Consider the following 19081-nt stretch of genomic DNA (forward strand, 5'->3'; position numbering starts at 1 on the left):
GCAAGAACACTGAAAGAAAAGGAAGAGGTACCCAGCTGCTCTACTTAGCACTGGGCACCAGACAGGCATGGGTGTGGAAGTATTTGGTGAGGCAGGTTTCCAAAGCCTCAGCATGCTGGTCAGAGGACCAAAAAGGGAAGCCCAGGGCACTGGAAAGCCCCAGGGACAATGTGGAGAGGAAGAAGCTTGGAAGACCAAGCCCACAAAGTTGGTCAGAAATGTCACCAGGCTCACCCTCAAGCTGCACATGCGTGGATCTGATCCTCACATCCCAAGCCCTGAGACCAGAGCCAGGTCCCAGACGGCCATAGGAGGCACACACAGGACAGATCCAAAAGGCACTGCTGAGCTCCAAAGACAGCAGTGACACTGCACCACAGTCCAGAGAGGACAGGTCAGAACTGGCGCTTAAATCAAAGCAGGTTGTTTGCCAGCTAAAACAAAAACAGCATTTCCTAGGATTTCGACAAGACCCAGAGTCTCATACTATAATATCCAAAATGTCCAGCTGCAATCCAAACTACTCAGTAAAGAACCAGTAATGTCTTAGCTCCCACAGGAAAAGATGAGCAACAGATATGCCAAAATAATACAGATACTACAATTATCTACCAGACTTAAAGTACCTACTATAACAATGCTCTAAACAAACATGGCACTCCTGAAGTGAACAAAAAAACTGAAAGTCACAAATAAATACATAAATAACCGAATGGAAAATTAGAACTAAAAAATACATCATCAAAAAATCTACAAATAATAAATGCTGGAGAGGATGTGGAGAAAAGGGAACTCTCTTGCACTGTTGGTGGGAATGTAAATTGATACAGCTACTATGAAAAAGAGTATGGAGAATCCTTAAAAAACTAGGAATAAAACTGCTATATGGCCAAGCAATCCCACTACTGGGCATATACCCTGAGAAAATCATAATTTAAAAAGACACTTGTACCCCAGTGTTCACAGCAGCACTATTTACAATAGCTAGGACATGCAAGCGACCTAGATGTCCATCGACAGATGAAGGGATAAAGAAGCCGTGGTACATATACACAATGGAATATTACTCAGCCATAAAAAGGAACAAATACGAATCAGTTGAACTGAGGTAGATGAGCCTAGAACCTATTATACAGAGTGAAGTAAGTCAGAAAAACAAATTATCATATATTAACACATATATATGGAATCTAGAAAGATGGTACTGATGAACCTATCTGGAGGGCAAGAATGGAGACACAGACATAGAGAACAGATTGTGGAGATATAGGGGAAGGGCAGGGTGGAACAAATTGAGAGAAGAGCACTGCCACAGATACACTATCGGGTAAAGAGGAAGCTAGCGGGAAGCAGCTGCTCAGCACAGGCAGCTCCGCTGGGTGCTCCGTGATGACTTAGAGTGCTGCGTGGGGGTGGGGGGTGGCAGGGCAAGTAGGAAGGCATGCATGTATACACATGGCTGATTCATGATGTTGTATTCCAGAAACCAATACAACACTGCAGAGCAATTAGCCTCCAATTAAACATAAATTTAAAAAATACAATAATGAAATTTAATGAACTCCCCACAGGAGCTTAAAAGCAGAGAAAAGATTCAGTGAATTTGAAAACAGAGCAACAGAAATAAGCTGAATTGAATGACAGAGGGAAAAAAAGATTGAAAAAAATGAAGAACGTTGAGGCCCGAAAAAAATGAAGAACCTTGAGGACCTCTAGAACAAGAGAAAACTATCAAACACTGTCTCATAAAAATACAAGAACAAGAACAAAGTGTCTCAGCTGGATAAACAGTTGAAAACAAGACTGAAAACTTTGCAAATGTGTGTACAGATTCAAGAAGCTCAGCAGACCCCAAACAAGACAAACCTAAAGAAATCCCTACCCAGACAGATCGCAGTCACACGGCTGAAAAATAAAGACAATGAAAAAATATCCTAAAAATAGCCTGACCAAAGTGGTTCATGACCTAGAGAACAATAATTTGTGAGAAATAAATTTCCATTGTTTATAAGCCAAAAAGAGAGAGACGGAGAGGGAGGGATCTAAGAGGAGTTAAAAAATAAAATGCAGACCTAAATCCAAACATATCAATAATTAGGTTTATCAAAATAAGCTGAAACACACCAATTAAAGACAGAGATTGTCAGAATGGATTTAAAAACTCCTGACCCAAGCCTACGCCAGCTGTAAGAAACTCATTTCAGACATAATGACACAGGTAGCTGATAGTAAACGGGGAAAAGAGAAACCAAGCAGGACTAGTCAAAGGAAGCTGGACTACTCAAGTGTCAGAGAGAGCTGGCTTCCGAGCAGGAAATGCCCAGGGATAATGAGAGGGGTGCACAACGGAAGATCATTCAGAAAGGAAACAACCACGCTCAGTGTGAATGACTAACGAGAGAGGGTCAAACCAGGCAAACCCCGGCAGCCCCGAAAGGAGAAGTAACTCCGCCCTGGAGACAGTGACAGCTCTCAGCCAGCAACAAGATCAGCAGGACGGGGAGGACAGACACCGAGGGAGCCGAGGCCTGAACTCCTCCCCCAGCCCAACAACAGCACAAGATCCATTCTGCATGGTTCCCACCATCCACGTTAATGCTAAATATAGCAGATATTCTTCACAGCAATGAAAAAATCTCCCTTTCATTACCAACTTCCTTCTCTCATCACAACTTCCTATTCCACACACTCAGGAAAGGAGGACATCCAGGACAGGGGTGCACAGAGCCAAGTCTTCCTCCCGGTCACTGCCCTGCAGAGCCAGCGCAGGGGCCCCAGCGGTGCCCATACAGGGCACCTCAAAGCTGACGGGCTCCAAGGAGCCAGGCTGCCCAACAAGGTCCCTGTGGTCCCTCAGGGCTGCCTGGCCTTACCTCTGTGCCTCTCACCTCCACAGGTCAAGCCAACCACCCAGGAACCACCATGCAGCCCACATGACCAGTTGCCCTAGCTTTCCACTAAGTGCCCATGGGACCTGCTTCCTCCCCACTCTCTGCCCAGGACAGGCCTGGATCACCCACTGACAGGAGAGGTGGTGCAAGAGAGCTGCAGAAAGGCTCTGTGACACGCTTGGGTCACACCCTAGGACAAATGTCAAATGTTCAACTTATTTCAAATCAGTGTTTAAGGACATTTTTGTTTGCTGTGGTTTATATATACAATGGAATATTATTTGGTCTTAATAAGGAAGGAAATTCTGACACATGCAACAACACAAATGAGCCCACAAGTCATGCTAACTGAAATAAGCCAGTCACAAATGGAAGAGCACTGCACGATTCCATTCAGAGGAGAGGAGCCAAACTCAGAGAAAAAGTAAAACGGTGGTTACCCAGGGGCTGGAGAAGAGGAAACTGGGGAATTACTGTCTAATGGGCACAGAGTTCCAGTTTGGGAAGATGGGAAAAGTTCTGGAGATGGATGGTGGTGACGGTTACACGACAGTGTGAATATTTAAAATGGTAAATTTTATGTTCTGCATATTTTACTACAATTAAAAATTAGGATAAAAAAATTATCAATATTTATGGCAGATAAATCAGAAAATAAAGAAAAAGTAAAGGAAATTATCCATAATCCTCTGATCCCTCACAGAAACAAGACGATATCAGTTATTCTGTAAGCTGCTTTTCCCTTCCAACTTCCATAAAAACACTGAAGTTGTTGAACATTCTCTCACAGCATCCTTTAATCTTTGTGTGAACTACCAGTCAAGGCTCTCTTATCACACACAGAGGCTCTTTCCTAACTGTTGCATTTTCTTCTCCGTGCTTTTCGACCACGAACACACCCTACAAACATCCAATTCCAGGGCCACGGGCGCCTCCATGACTGGAGCTCCAGCCTTGTGCTTCTTCCACAAAGAAGAAGCAGGTGTCTGCCTCATCTGTTCAGGAAACCTGAAACCGTCAGTTCTGAATTCAAGTCCCCAGTCTCCATCTCACCGGTTTCTTTGACACCTCCCAATTTCACCTCAAGATTCCGTTTAAATCCACTTACTTTTCTCCATTTCTAGCAGCCACTCCCTTCTCAGGGGTGGCCCATTGCCCCAGGAATAAAATCCACGCTCCCTGTCCCTGGTCCAGCCACCCCAAATCCAGAATCCTGCCAGCCTCACCCCCTTCAGCTCACTGGGGTTTCTTCTCAGCACAACACAGGGGCCTTGTGTGCCTGGCCACCCACCGCACGGCCCTGGGACAGAGCCTCAACTGCACCTTAAGGACTGACACGCCTTTGCAGTGTCAAAAGCCACAGTGCCAAAGCCCAAGAGTGTAACAAAAATAACACATCTGGAACACACTCAAAACCTCCCCTGCTGCCATGCAAGACTTCACAGTTTAACAACTCAATTACATTTCTGTCTCCCTTGGCTCAGCTCAAATGAGCTCAATCCCCTCCACAGCTTGGGGCCTGGTCACAGCAGGATGGCATGTGACCACAGGTACAGAGGGAAGGCCATGTGAGGACATGGTGAGAAGGCGGCCGTCTGCAAGTCAAGGAGAGGCACCTCGAAGGGAACCAGCCCTGCTCACACCTTGATCTCAGACTTCTAGCCTCCAGAGCTAGGATAGAATACTTTTCTATTGCCTAAGCTGCTTGCCAACAAAGGTCCGTCTAGTCAAGGCTATGGTTTTTCCAGGAGTCATGTATGGATGTGAGAGCTGGACTATAAAGCAAGCTGAGCACCAAAGAATTAATGCTTTTGAACTGTGTTGTTGGAGAAGACTCTTGAGAGTCCCTTGGACTGCAAGGATATCAAACCAATCAATCCTAAAGGAAATCAGTCCTGAATATTCATTGGAAGGACTGATGTTGAAGCTGAAACTCCGATACTTTGGCCACCTGATGTGGAGAGTTGACTCATTTGAAAAGACCCTGATGCTGGGAAAGATTGAGGGCAGGAGGAGAAGGGGACGACAGAGGATGAGATGGTTGGATGGCATCACCGACTCAATGGACATGGGTTTGGGTAGGCTCCAGGAGTTGGTGATGGACAGGGAGGCCTGGCATGCTACCAGTTCATGGGGTCGCAAAGAGTCAGACACGACTGAGTGACTGAACTGAACTGAAAGCTGCCTAGGGTATGGTTTTGTTTCAGTTTGGCTTCTCAGGTGGCACTAGAGGTAAAAAAAACAAAAAACAAAACTCGCTTGCCAACACAGGAGACATAAGAGGTGAGGGGGGTGACCCCTAGCTTGGGAAGATCCCACTCCAGTACTCTTGCCTGGAGAATCCCACAGACAGAAGAGCCTGGAGGGCTATAGTCCACAGGGTCACAAAGAGCTGGACAGGACTGAAACAACTTAGCATACATACAGCCTGAGCAGACTAACACAGCTAAGACTGAGTAGAGCGGAATTGCCCAGACAGGGTACCTACCCCCTCGTGCTGACTGGCCACTAAAACCACCCTCATGCTGGCATTTTTCTGACACATACATACTTGATGCACAAAAAGCAGACTGCTGGGAGCAAAGCAAAGACTACCTGACCCACCAGAGCCTCGGTCTCACAGCCCAGCACCAGCACCCCCAGTCTGTGACCCATCCCTCCCGCCCCCAGCTCGCCCCCCACCCATCGCATCCTTCCTTCCGATGGGGGTGAAACAACAGAGCAAACATGTTGTCCAGGGTTTCTGTCCTCCAACAACATAAAAGCCAGGTATTTTCCTTCCTTGATTGATTTCTTTCAACAGCAGTTTTCAACCCTGTTTCTGATTCCTATAGTTTGCCAAGTTATAAAAATGAATTTAAATATGTCAGGGGAACTGTCTTTTAACAAGCTATCAACTAATTTATTTTGCAAGTTTAAGTTTTTAAAACAGATTTCAGCTGGGGCGCCCCTAACAGTCCAGGGGTTAAGACTCTGTGCCTCCCACTGCAGGGGCCCAGGTTCACCCTGGTCAGAAAAACAAGATCCTGCATTTGGCCAGAAAAGAAAAGACATGCTGATTTCACTGAGCTGCTGTTTGAGTGTCCCTGACTCAGGGAACTCTGGGGCCCAGGGGACTTCTCAGGATCCTCCCCACGGGTAGGGTGGGTAAGCGCAAAGCCAGAACTGCGAGCTGGTAAACCTCATGCACACTGCACCACCACCCGCCCTGCTTGTTCAGTTATCGGCACGCCCTGGGCTCCCACAGCTGGGCCCTCGCACTCGGACAGTGGGCCTACACCCACGAGCTCGAGAAGAGGAGAGTGGGCAAGATTACCGGCAAGGCCGAGGTCCAGGATGCTCTTCTGTGAGACCTTACAACACTTGGAGCCAGTGAGACCCAACTGCTTCCTCCTGCTACACTCCCTGCCCCCTACCCTTGGGTGTGGGGCCCCTAGGGCCCAGGGGCCTCTTCTGACTCGGCAGACACACCTTCATGCACCTAGACTCAGGCTCAGTTCTGTGCAGGGCAGGGTTTAAAATCTTGCCTCCATAAGACGGCCTTCCCTCTCCTGCCATGACACGAACCACTGTGTGGAGCTGCACCAACCCCACTCTCCCAGGACCAGCACCGCGACGGTACTTCTGGCGAGGCTCACAAGCAGAGCCAGCTAGTGACCCTTCCTCTAGTCCCTCACCTGGACTTGGAATCTACAAATGACCAGAACTAGGGCCCAATGAACGTGCCCTAGGAACCTCAGATGGCCACCACAGGTAGGCATCAGATGACCCCAAGTGGGACCAGGAGACCCCAAATAGGGGCAAGCAACCTCAAGTAGGTAGGAGGCCAAGGTTCCTGGTGCCAGGCTAGAAACCCCCTGGCTGCTGACCCTCACATGATACTGTCCGCCCCTCAGCCTAGCTTACCCTACATCTTCTCAACAAGTCATCCTCACAGTTACACTTAAGGTGGGGTCATCACGCTCTGACAGCAGAGCAGAGAAAAGCATGGAGCTCACAGCCACACGTCAGGGACAGAGTCAGTGTGACCTCAGCAGCAGTGATTTTCACAGGCATGGTATCAGTGGCAGAGGAGCCAGCCAGGTCTGAGGGCAGGAGAGGGGCAGCAAGAGCATAAACCCCCAACCAGCAGTTGGGGCCGAGGGGGCAGTTTTGGGGACGGGGACAGGGAGACACTAAAAGGATTTCTGTGACTCACAGCAACCACCACACACTTCAAAACCAGGAACGGTGGATAACAGAACTTGTGTGGTTTAGTAAGTATGGTTTGACTATTTCCCCTGTCTCTGGACAGCATGAGAGTAGGTGGGCTGGCAGTAACAGACAACGAATCCTTCCCTATATAACTCATCACTTTTTAAAAAGAACACGTAGGCTAGGCTGCAAAGCACTAATTGAAATTAAAGGGGAGAGACTAATTTTCAACCTGGTAGCAAGGGTGGCACCAAAATATTAAAAGGAAAAGAGAAACAAAGTGTTTACATGTTTTCAATGAGCCACCGTGTGGGAGAGAACACAGGCTTCCCCGTCAGAACAAGGGCTGCAGAGACAAGACGAAACAAAGGAGCAAGACTGAGACAGACGCCTCAGGAGACGGACACTAGAGGGGAGGCACAGGAAAGTGCGGAGGCAGGGGAATGCCTGCCCGCGGCCAGGAGCTGTGGAGCGCAGTCCGTGCTGGTCCAGCCAGACAGGGCAGGGCAGGAGGAGGCTGCGTCGGCCCCAGACACAGGGAGGGATGGCGTCCAGCACAGACAGGGCACAGGGTCAGATGCAAAGAGAAGTGAGGCTGCATCCTAGCCGAAAGCCAGGGAGCGGGTGCTTTGCATAGGCTTTAAAATAGAACTGCCAAGGCAGCTTGATGCCAAGGTTGCAAAACATGGTGAAACAACAGGAGGGAAAATGCAGAACGGATGGTTCCTGCCCATCTAAACATACTGCCTTGGGGCACCCCTGCCTGTTTGCCCATGTGACCCTTCAAGCCCATGTAACCTGAGGCAAGAGGATGGTTGGCTGGAAAGAGGGCCTCCCCCACAGCTCCAAACCTGTACTTCTGAAATTTTACAACTGGACAGTGTTTCACTTGTCAAACGGCAGAGCATAACCAAACCACAGCAAACTACAAGATCTTTCTAACTGATTTTCTTCCTCTTCTATATACAAATAATGGTACCTCCCAGAAAATTACATCCAAATTTTTGTGCAGTCTGTTCACATGTAAAATAAATCATCTGAGGAAGAGAAGTATACTTTATTCAACTGAGCCTTTCTATCTTGCATTTTAAAACAATGTGTTTTTCCAATTCCAGCTTTTTTTCCCAGACTAAGTGGGATGGGGAAAAAGAACAGGGCTACTATAATCCCTAGGCAAAAAACTTCATAATTAAAACACAAACACCATCTTCTGCCCAAGAAGAAGAATATAGTAAATTTCTTTACTACTGAAGAAATTCAATTGCACAAAATATTAACTTCCATTCTCAAAAGCCGCACTGGTCTCTTCTGCAATTACCTCAAAGGAATCACTGCATCAACAGAGAAACAAAAACCAAGTTTGCTTGAAAATCACAGTAAGGTGAAGTCTAAGACAGAGCCCCCAGAGGAGTCGAGTCTGTCAGTGCTTAGGTCCTGACACTGCTCTCCTGCCTTTCATACTCAGTCTGCAGACCTGGGACAGGGTTTTCTCAAGACAGAGTAGTCTCTCTGCCTCCTGAATGCTTTCTCCCCAGGTTTCCTGTCGCTGCTCTACTCAGCTTGACTGGCCCCTTCCCAACCTAGAGCACTCATATGCCACACTCAAGCCTGCCACACTCCTTTTTAATTCCTTTTAACTATGCAAGCAGTACTCTGACCCTGTGGCTCTCCTGCTTACATGCTTATAGCTGTGGGTTTCAAACCACGTGCCCTGGAATTCTGGGGTGCCCCACGATGGCAAGGGAGAGCAGCGCTGCATTTATCCATTTATGAACTGGGATGCCACCTGAGATTTTATGAAAAACTAATCTGAGGCCAATATAAATCAATCAACAAAACGCAGGACTGGGTGTACAATTCCACAGAATCAAGTCTCAATTGCTGAGATAAAGAGGGTCCTTGCAGCGTGCAGTGCCCACACCGGGCCCAGACAGAGGCCCTGTGCTGAGCTCTACCACCCCTGCCACCTCCAGTGGGTCCTTGGGGGAAAAATGGAAATGTTCTGCAGCTTCTGCACCAGTACACCAAGCACAGAGGTGAGCCCAGTGAGACCAGTTCATTGCAGTGGGATGAGGCTGGGACAGTGGGAGGTTGATCTCCTCCATGGTCTGGACCCTCGTTCACCAATGCCTGACCATTTCTTTGTGATTGTGGTGGCCTTCATCTTTATACAGACTCCAGTGCATGTTTAAGACACTAGAGAAGATGCCAGAAGCAACTCAGCATGTTCTTTCTAGGCTGGAGTCAAGCTCGGCAGTCTCTGGCACTGGGGGTGGTCACACCATAGAGGTGCCACCAAACTTCCAACCAGGCTGGAGGCTCCCCGAAAGGAGAGAGAGCCCGCCACAAGCCTGGCAACCATCCTGAGGGCCCACCTGCCAGGTGCAGGGACATCCGCACTTACCACAGGGCAGGCTTGCCCCACAAATGTGGACCTAGATGCTTCCTATCCAGGCTCCAGCCATCCCTCCACACTGGAAGGTGGCTCAACCTTGCTCACACAACCCCATAAATGCTCCCCAAGAACTCTGACCCAGTAGTACTTCTGAACTTTCCCTTCATGTGAGCCATTTTATTAATAACAGATTTTTACCTTCTAGATAAAAGTCTAAGATGACCACATCTGGGCAGAAAAGTCCAGTATAATCAGTCCTCCATATCCACAGATGCAAAACCTGGGGATACAGAGGACTGACTGTATTCATGGTACAACTTTTATTTTATATACATGACTTAAGCATCTGTGTGTTTCAGTATCCACAGAAGTTTCCGGAATCAACCTTTGGTGGATACCAAGGGGTGTCTGTGTTTTCAGATGACTTTCTTGGCAGCACACCCCAAGAGGCGATTCTTGTTTTTTTTTAAATTGAACGATAATTGCTTTATAATATTGTGTTGGTTTCTGGCATACATCAACATGAATTAGCCATAGGTATACATATATCCTGGAGAAGGCATTGGCAACCCACTCCAGTACTCTTGCCTGGAAAATCCCATGGACAGAGGAGCCTGGTGGGCTGCAGTCCATGGGGTCATGAAGAGTCGGACACAACTGAGCGACTTCACTTTCACTTTTCACTTTCATGCATTGGAGAAGGAAATGGCAACCCACTCCAGTGTTCTTGCCTGGAGAATCTCAGGGACGGCGGAGCCTGGTGGGCTGCCGTCTATGGGGTCGCACAGAGTCGGACACGACTGAAGCGACTTGGCAGAAGCAGCAGCAGCATACATATATCCCCTTCTTCCAAGAGGGGATTCTTAAATCCCGTGAATGTCTGTCTTCAAAGCTGCAGGAGATGATCCATCAATCCTACTTTTGGCCATTTATCCAAAGGAAACAAAATCACTACTATCGGGACTTCCCTGGTGGTCCAGTGACTAAGACTCTGCGCTCCCAGTGCAGCGTGCCGGACTTCGATCCCTGGTCAGAAAACTAGATTCCATATGCCACAACTGAGGCCCAGCACAGACAACAAAAAAAGATATCTGTACCCCATGTTCACTGTAGTATTGTTGACAGTAGCCAAGATATATGTGATGCTAAGTGACAAGTTAGAGAAAGACACCCTATGATCTTACTTGCATGTGGAATCTTAAAAAGAAAACAAAGCTCACAGGTAGATAATAGATTGGTGGTGGCCAGAGGTATGGAGTGGGACAACTGGGTAAGGGGGTCAGAAGCTACAAACCTCTAGCTACAAAAATAAACAAACAAGTCATGCAGATGTAATGTATAGCGTGGTGACTGTAGTTAATAATACTGTATTGTGTTATTTGAAGGTTGCTAAGAAAATAGATTCTTTAAAGTTCTCATCACAAGAAAAAAAATTTTTTGTGACTGTAAAGGTAATACATGTTAACTAGACCTACTGTGGTGATCATTTCACAATAGATACAAATTTCAAATCATTATAGTGTATCCCTGAAACTAATATAATGCTGCATGTCAATTATTTCTCAATTTTTAAAAGCTGCAGGTGGATTCAGGTGAGGACCCGCACAGGGTCCCGAAGATACCAGCATGGACAGCATCCAGGGATCACTTTCATGTTTACAGTTTACTAAGTGGAGCCAAATAAAGGACAGAAATGGTATGGACCTAACAGAAGCAGAAGATATCAAGAAGAGGTGGCAAGAATACACAGAAGAACTGTACAAAAAAGATCTTCACGACCCAGGTATCATGATGGTGTCATCACTGACCTAGAGCCAGATATCCTGGAATGTGAAGTCAAGTGGGCCTTAGAAAGTATCACTACGAACAAAGCTAGTGGAGGTGATGGAATTCCAGTTAAGCTATTCCAAATCCTGAAAGATGATGCTGTGAAAGTGCTGCACTCAATATGCCAGCAAATTTGGAAAACTCAGCAGTGGCCAGAGAACTGGAAAAGGGCAGTTTTCATTCCAATCCCAAAGAAAGGCAATGCCAAAGAATGCTCAAACTACCGCACAATTGCACTCATCTCACACATTAGTAAGTAACGCTCAAAATTCTCCAAGACAGGCTTCAGCAATATGTGAACTGTGAACTTCCTGATGTTAAAGTTGGTTTTAGAAAAGGCAGAGGAACCAGAGATCAAATTGCCAACATCCGCTGGATCATCGAAAAAGCAAGAGAGTTCCAGAAAAACATCGATTTCTGCTTTATTGACTATGCCAAAGCCTTTGACTGTGTGGATCACAATGAACCGTGGGAAATTCCGAAAGAGATGGGAATACCAGACCACCTGACCTCCCTCTTGAGAAGTCTGTATGCAGGCCAGTAAGCAACAGTTAGAACTGGACATGGAACAACAGACTGGTTCCAAATAGGAAAAGGAGTTCGTCAAGGCTGTAATATTGTCACCCTGCTTATTTAACTTACATGCAGAGTATATCATGAGAAACGCTGGACTGGAAGAAGCACAAGCTGGAATCAAGATTGCCAGGAGAAATATCAATAACCTCAGATATGCAGATGACACCACCCTTATGGCAGAAAGTGAAGAGGAACTCAAAAGCCTCTTGATGAAAGTGAAAGTGGGGAGTGAAAAAGTTGGCTTAAAGCTCAACATTCAGAAAACGAAGATCATGGCATCTGGTCCTATCACTTCATGGGAAATAGATGGGCAAACAGTGGAAACAGTGTCAGACTTTACTTTTGGGGGCTCCAAAACCACTGCAGATGGTGACTGCAGCCATGAAATTAAAAGACACTTACTCCTTGGAAGGAAAGCTATGTCCAACCTAGATAGCATATTCAAAAGCAGAGACATTACTTTGCCAATAAAGGTTCGTCTAGTCAAGGCTATGGTTTTTCCAGTGGTCATGTATGGATGTGAAAGTTGAACTGTGAAGAAGGCTGAGCGCTGAAGAATTGATGCTTTTGAACTGGGGTGTTGGAGAAGACTCTTGAGAGTCCCTTGGACTGCAAGGAGATCCAACCGGTCCATTCTGAAGGAGATCAGCCCTAGGATTTCTTTGGAAGGAATGATGCTAAAGCTGAAACTCCAGTACTCTGGCCACCTCATGTGAAGAGTTGACTCACTGGAAAAGACTCTGATGCTGGGAGGGATTGGGGGCAGGAGGAGAAGGGGATGACAGAGGATGAGATGGCTGGATGGCATCACTGACTCGATGGACATGAGTCTCAGTGAACTCTGGGAGTTGGTGATGGACAGAGAGGCCTAGCGTGCTATGATTCATGGGGTCGCAAAGAGTCGGACACAACTGAGCGACTGAACTGAACTGAACTGAACTGAAGTGGAGCCGCATCTAAATGTGCTTATATACAGAACAGATGATAAATAAGCCCCCGCTGCTGCACAGCACACTCTAACAGCCTACAGGGGAAAAGAATGCAGAAAAAAGAGGAGATATATGTCCCTGTGTAACTGACTCACTTTGCTGTATACCTGAAACTGACACAACATTATAAATCAACTACACTCCAATAAAAATTTAAAAATAGAAATAAATACTAAAAACTGGAATATTAAAAAAATAAAATAAACGTTCTTTGAATTTGTATTACTTTTATTCCTATGAAGGAATTTGAACAAATTTTTACAGGGTAACCCATTTTTTTTTTCTTCTGTGACTTGCCAGTTTGTTTTCTTGTTATTTTTGTCCTTTGAAACCTCACTATTTTCCTCATCAATGGCAAGTACTCACTATACCTCTACCTCTGATACTAGAGACATTAAAACTGTGTGAAAGTTGCTACAAAAATGTTTCCCAGTCAGACTACTTGCCTTCTTAAGTCACTTACTTTTTTCTTTGAAAACTCAGTTTAAAATATTTTTACCATTATCCACTTTTCAGCCTTTTCCCTTTGGAATCTTTCACTTACAAATTTATCAAGTAGGAAGAACTCTACCAGCCCCATGATGCCATTAGGGAATGAAGCAGTTTCTAACTCACAGTCCCTACTTGAGCAAACTGCTGACCTCTGTCAGACGTCAAACAGTTGCCCATCTGAGAAACATTTCGGAGACAGCCGGTAATCTCAAAGATTTAACTTGAAAGTAACACTGAGATTCAGAGAAACAGTTCCTAGACTCTGGCCCACTCTCACTTCGTTATGTTAAAATGAGGGCATAAAGACAGGTGAATCACCATCCACAACAAAAGCTAGGGTCCTGACTGTTATATACAGCAAATCTCACCTGGGCATAAAGCCCCTGCTTTTTTGTGTATATAAGCTGCACTTCACCTATATATATTCTCAGAAAAGTACTTTTAAAATTCAGTCTTTACAAAAGAGTATCATGCTGTTCTAACTGTCTGATTTATTTTCTTCACTATTACTAAAAGGATCCACACACTGTCACATACTGCTCTGAACCACTGTTTGGACAGATATACACTATTTCACTGAATGAACGAATCGATCTGGGTGCCGTCTCCTGAGGTTCCCTAAACAGGGTCTTTGTTACGGTAAACTGTGAAGAAAATTCCTGCACACTAATACGTGCAATGGGTTCTCTAGGACAGGATCAGTAAACTTTTTCTATAAAGGGCCAGAGTTGGTAATTGTTCTGTGGGTTTGCAAAAGAATATCCTTACCCTGAGGAAACACACTCAGGTATTGAGGTATTTTTATTTTTGCAATTTTTGTAAGTGTGAATTTATTTTAGAACAGTAAAAAATGGAATATCCCTCTGAAAATTTCTTGTGAACGTAAAGGAAAGAGAATGAAAAATGTTGAAAACACCTGCAGAGTGACTCCTCACTGCTGTGACCCAAAGCAGGTTATACATTTGAACACAGTTCAGTTCAGTTGCTCAGTCATGTCCAACTCTTTGGAATCCATTAGACTGCAGCACGTCAGGCTTCCCTGTCCATCACCAACTCCCAGGAGCTTCCTCAAACTCATGTCCATCAAGCTGGTGACGCCATCCAACCATCTCATCCTCTGTCGTCTCTTTCTCATTCTGCCTTCAATCTTTTGCAGCATCAGGTGGCCAAAGTATTGGAGCTCCAGCATCAGTCCTTCTAATGAAAATTCAGGACTGATTTCCTTTGGGGTTGACTGGTTTGATCTCATTGCAGTCCAAGAGGCTCTCAAGAGTCTTCTCCAACACCACAGTTTAAAAGCAAACAATTCTTCGGCGCTCAGCGTTCTTTATAGTCCAACTCACACATCCATACGTGACCACTGGAAAAACCATAGCCTTGACTAGACGGATCTTTGTTGGCAAAGTAATGTCTCTGCTTCTTAATATGCTGCCTAGGTTGGTCATAGCTTTTCTTCCAAGGAGCAAGCGTCTTTTAATTTCATGGCTGCAGTCACCATCTGCAGTGATTTTAAAGCCCAAAGAAATAAAGTCTGTCACTGTTTCCATTGTTTCCCTATCTATTTGGAGGAAGTGATGGGACCAGATGCCATGATCTTAGTTTCCTGAACGTTGTTTTAAGCCAGCTTTTTCACTTTCCTCTTTCACTTTTATCAAGAGGCTCTTTAGTTCCTCTTCACTTTCTGCCATAAGGGTGGTGTCATCTGCATATCTGAGGTTATTGGTATTTCTCCCAGCAATCTTGATTTCGGCTTGTGCTTCATCTAGCCTGGCATTTCCCATAATATACTCTACATATAATTTAAATAAGCAGGGTGACAATATATAGCATTGTTGTACTCCTTTCCCACTTTGGAACCAGTCTGTTGTTCCATGTCTGGATTCAAACTGTTGCTTCTTGACCTGCATACAGACTTCTCAAGAGGCAGGTAAGGTGGTCTGGTATTCTCATCTCTTGAAGAATTTCCCACAGTTTGTTGTGATCCACACAGTCAAAGGCTTTGGCATAGTCAATAAAGCAGAAGTTGATGTTTTTCTGGAATTCTCTTTGTTTTTTCTATGATCCAACGGATGTTGGCAATTTGATCTCTGGTTCCTCTGCCCTTTCTAAACCCAGCTTGAACATCTGGAAGTTCACGTACTGTTGAAGCCTGGCTTGGAGAATTTTGAGCATTACTTTGCTAGCATGTGAGATGAGTGCAATTGTGTGGTAGTTTGAACATCCTTTGGCATTGCCCTTCTTTGGGATTGGAATGAAAACTGACCTTTTCCAGTCCTGTGGCCACTGCTGAATTTTCCAAAATTGCTGGCATATTGAGTGCGGCACTTAAACAGCATCATCTTTTAGGATCTGAAATAACCCAACTGGAATTCCATCACCTCCACTAGCTTTGTTTGTAGTGATGCTTCCTAAGGCCCACTTGACTTCACATTCCAGGATGTCTGGCTCTAGGTGAGTGATCACACCATCGTGGTTATCTGGGTCATTAAGATATTTTTTGGATAGTGCTTCTGTGTATTCTTGCCACCTCTTCTTAACATCTTCTGCTTCTGTTAGGTCCATACCATTTCTGTCCTTTATTGTGCCCATCTTTGCAGAAAATGTTCCCTTGGTATTTCTAATTTTTTTAAGAGATCTCTAGTCTTTCACATTCTATTGTTTTCCTCTATTTCTTAGCATTGATCACTTAGGAAAGCTTTCTTTTCTCTACTTGATATTCTTTGGAACTCTGCATTCAGATGGATATATCTTTCCTTTTCTCCTTTGCCTTTAGCTTCTCTTCTTTTCTCAGCCATTTGTAATGCCTCCTCAGAAACCATTTTGCCTTTTTGCATTTCTTTTTCTTGGGGATGATTTTATTTTTATTTTTTTTATTTTTTGGGGGGATGATTTTAATCACTGTCTCCTGTACTATGTCACAAACCTCCGTCCATAGTTCTTCAGGCACTCTGTCTATCAGATCTAATCCCTTGAAACCATTTGTCACTTTCACTGTATAATCGTAAGGGATTTAATTTAGGTCATACCTGAATGGTCTAGTGGTTTTCCTTACTTTCTTCAATTTAAATCTGAATTTTGCAATAAGGGTTCAAGATCTGAGCCACAATCAGCTCCAAGTCTTGTTTTTGCTGACTGTATAGACCTTCTCCATCTTGGGCTGCAAAGAATATAATCTGATTTTGGTATTGACCATCTGGTGATGTCCACATGTAAAGTCATCTCTTCAGAGTAAAACACATCTTCCCAGTCCAAGTATCTGCCTTGGAAATCCCTGTTGTCTGCCCAGAGTCCCGCACTCTTGAAGAAAGCTTCTGATCCAACGGAAATCTGAGCTGAGGACCACACATCCTCAGGCAATTCAGCCCTCAGCAGTGATTATTTTCATTCTATAATCAAGTGTTTCAGAGTAGTGCAACTGCAGAGTAGTGGGCTTTGTTTAAAATATATATACACTCCAAATGTTTAGCTTCAATTACTTAAAATTTGACACTTCCCAGATTTTTACAATCTGAAGAAACCAGCTTATACAAAATAGCAAGAGATCCTAAAAGTAGAAAACCATTTCCACTTCTGGCCCAGAAAAACAGCAGCAAAACTCTGAGATATGTACCAAAATGCTTATGACCGAGATAAGATGCTGCTTCTGGGACTTCCTTCACAACAGCACAGTGTGGGGCAGGGGTTACAGCAGAGCTCAGACCACTATTGAGAGTTCATAATACTATTCCATGCCTCTGCACATTAAGGAATTGCCTTCAACGAACAGTTTAATATACATACATGTGAGATTACAGGTTTCAGACTGAGCTAGAATGTGCAATCACTGCTTCATCCCTGCAGGTCATGTAGCAGCTAGGGCTCTGCCTGTAGCCACTGGGCCCTGAGGCCACCTTATTTAAAGTTCCTTCCTGTATAGTTCTAATTGTCTACATCTTCTTTTCCCGTATATCTCGGGAGATATTGCAAGTTCAGTTCCAGACCATCACAATAAAGCAGATACTGCAATAAAGGGAGTCACACAATGTTTTCGGTTTCCCAGAGCATCTAAAGTTATGTTTACACTATACTGTAGCCTATTAAGTGTGTGATAGCATTATTTTTTTAAAAATAATGTATGTGGGTGCTCAGTTGTGTCCAACTCTTTTTAAGACCCCATGGACTATAGCCCACCAGGCACCTCTGTCCATGGGATTATCCTGGCAAGAATACTGGAGTGGGTTGTCATTTCTCTTCCAGAGGATCTTCCCCATCCAGGGATCAAACCCATGTCTCCTGCGGTTCCTGCATTGGTAGGCAGATTCTTTTACCACTGAGCCACCTGGGAAGCCCAAAACTAATGTACAGACTTGGTCTAAATAATAGTGGCTGATACACAAACATGCTGAATGTGACTGACTCACGCTGCCCTGCCTCAAATGTCCCATACCTCTTTTGCCACCATTCTAACTTGACCATACTTTTAAGTAAAACAGTAGAATATTTTTATTTAACCTTGTGCACAAGAAATTCAAGACTGTATTTTTGACAACAATACTTACTAAGACCAGAAATTCACTGTACTTTAGTTTTACTTGTGAGTTGGAAATAATGTATAGGGTTCCCCTGTGATAGCAGAAGGGACAGGCCACCAGTCCCATAGGAATGTCAACCAAGTGTATTAGAAGACAATACTGGAGGGGAAATAATGAGGGTGCTAGAAATGTATTTTTAAAAGCATGCCATTGTGGTAATGTAAAAGCAGCTCAGAATCTTAGTATTGAGAGACTACATAATGGTTGTCTCTCTTCAAAAAGTAAAGACAAAGTATATACCTTAATTTCAAAATATGTTACTGCTAAAAAAGATAACCACTATCTGAGCCTGCAGCAATAATAACATAACACAGCATAATCATAACGTCAAAAATCATTGATCATAGCAACTTTCCCGGTGGTCCAGTGCACTTCCAATGCAGGGGGCGCAGGTTGGATCCCGGGTTAGGGAACTAAGATATCACATGCTGCGTGGCCAAAATAAATAAATAAAATTTTTTTAAAAGATCACTGATCACAGATCAACCTAACAAATATAAAAATAATTTAAAAGTTTAAAATATTGCAAGAACTGCCAAAATGTGACACAAACACATGAAGTAAGCAAATGCTGAAGGAAAAATGGCACCAACAGATTTGCTTTGTGTAGGATCACCACAAACTTTCCATTTGTAAAAAATACACTATCTGAGAAGTGCAATAAAGCAAAGAGCAATTATATGATGTCTGTCTGTACCTTATTCAGAGCACCATAAAACCCTGGAAGTGGGCTCCTCCTGCCCAGTACCCCAGGATGCTTAGGGAACTAGGGCACGAACTGGCTGGAACTAAAAGAGACGATAATTGCCAGGGAGACCCGGTGCAAATGCCAACTCTCACACCTTGCCCTGACTAGGTGAGCTGGGTGACCAGGCATGCACCCACATACACCTCTTGATTCTGAGGTTGGAGTCTCTTGCCCACACTTAAGAGAAAGTGTGGCCAGGGCGACAGCACGATGGGTGGCTGCTCCCTACCCACCCCTTCCTGGGAGCTGCCAGCTGCAGGGGCTAAAGGCTGGGAAACAGTGAGGGGCTGCAATCAGGAGGGAACCAGCCAGTTCTGAGGCCGTCTTAGGGTAGCAGTCTCCAGCGTAAGAGTATACCATGTAATCCTTCGAAGTGACAGAATAAAATGCTGGAGTGC

At 44.9% G+C, this 19081-nt stretch overlaps 1 protein-coding gene across 1 annotated transcript in view; it reads right to left on the reverse strand.

Annotated features, from left to right (window-relative positions):
- CYFIP1 (cytoplasmic FMR1 interacting protein 1) overlaps window positions 1–19081 on the reverse strand; it is a 108636-nt gene that overhangs the window by 77736 nt on the left and 11819 nt on the right. The gene's annotated exons all lie outside the window — the stretch shown is intronic.

Source organism: Bos taurus, chromosome 2, assembly GCF_002263795.3.
Source record: "Bos taurus isolate L1 Dominette 01449 registration number 42190680 breed Hereford chromosome 2, ARS-UCD2.0, whole genome shotgun sequence".
In the NCBI taxonomy this organism is placed as follows: Eukaryota; Metazoa; Chordata; class Mammalia; order Artiodactyla; family Bovidae; genus Bos; species Bos taurus.